Genomic DNA, 1,419 nt, shown 5'->3' on the forward strand with positions numbered 1-1,419 from the left:
TGAAAATCGGCTTCACGATTGTCCCGACTAATATAACTTCCTCGCACTGGAAGAAATATAGCGATCGCAGATGAACTCTTAATGTTATTCGAGAACTTTCCAATTCTGTGCTCTCATCATTCGTATGCAAGTGCATCGTTATTGCGTCATTTATTGATTCTAAAAATAGCAACTACCATATAAAATTGATTATGAATTTTAAAAAATGTATGTATAATCGTATATTGTATTGTACGTGCCTTGCGGGATCGGTGAACTCTATTCCTACTGACATGCTCAGGGCGGGCGTGGTCGATCGTATCATATCGTGAGAGTATAGAATATGACTCGTTTGCTATATCATAATCTTTATACAGTTTAGCAGATAAATCAGATAATTATTAGAGTCTCATGTTTATGTATAAATTTCGTCAGAATTGTTAGAATATGTATGTTACGTTTCACAAAATATCCACTACATACATATAATAGGCTTTTATATCGTATTTTCAAACTTTTGACAGTTTAAGTAAAAACGAGGCTTATCTTTCCTCAAATAAAACGATTTATGTAAACAATCATTATGCGATGTCAAATTTATTTGATCATTCTGGATTATTGAGATTACTCTCTATTACAACTCCATTAGTACTAACTGCACGTGTACTCGAACTATGAATATCGTGTTAAAGAATACTTAGAACTGACTAACCTCTAACTTAAAATATGTATATCAAATATACAAGATACACAGTCTAGCAGTCATGGACATGGCAGTTAAGATAGAAGTGGCAAACGAGATCGCTCGATATAGACTCGCGATTCGATTGAGCACTATTACGATATCATTTTAATTCAGAAATACAATGTATTTATCAATCGTACATATATCTTTTTTTGCAATTGCCCTGAAATCAAAGATAAAACTATTAAAAAACAACACTATCTCGAAATAGTGTTAACTTTCAGAAAAACTTGTGAATACATGTATAATTGAAGACATAACGAGCACGTGATAAGATTCCCGGAAACTTCAATTGCGTTGGACATACCGAACCAATCGCGATTATTGATGTAGCACGACAAGGCAGTTTCGATTAATTCCTTAGACATGTATATTCCCGTTCTTACATGTTTAATTTCAAATCGATTGAAACAAAATGATACTTTACACCTATATACCGCCACCTATTTTAATAATTCCGCTCAATCTTTACCACTTTTATGTAAAGATTTATAGACTGTTTATAGACATTTAATAACAATTTATAGACAGTATAAATGATAATATTGCATTTAAATCGTCTTGGCCTCTTAAATTTTCCAATATTATAACATGTTAATAAATCTTTTTCACACATATCTTCTTTAAAACGCATGCACGCGTACACACACACACACACACACACACACACACACACACACACACACACACACACA

The sequence above is a fragment of the Trachymyrmex septentrionalis genome, unplaced genomic scaffold (assembly GCF_001594115.1).
Source record: "Trachymyrmex septentrionalis isolate Tsep2-gDNA-1 unplaced genomic scaffold, Tsep1.0 scaffold70, whole genome shotgun sequence".
NCBI classification, from domain to species: Eukaryota; Metazoa; Arthropoda; class Insecta; order Hymenoptera; family Formicidae; genus Trachymyrmex; species Trachymyrmex septentrionalis.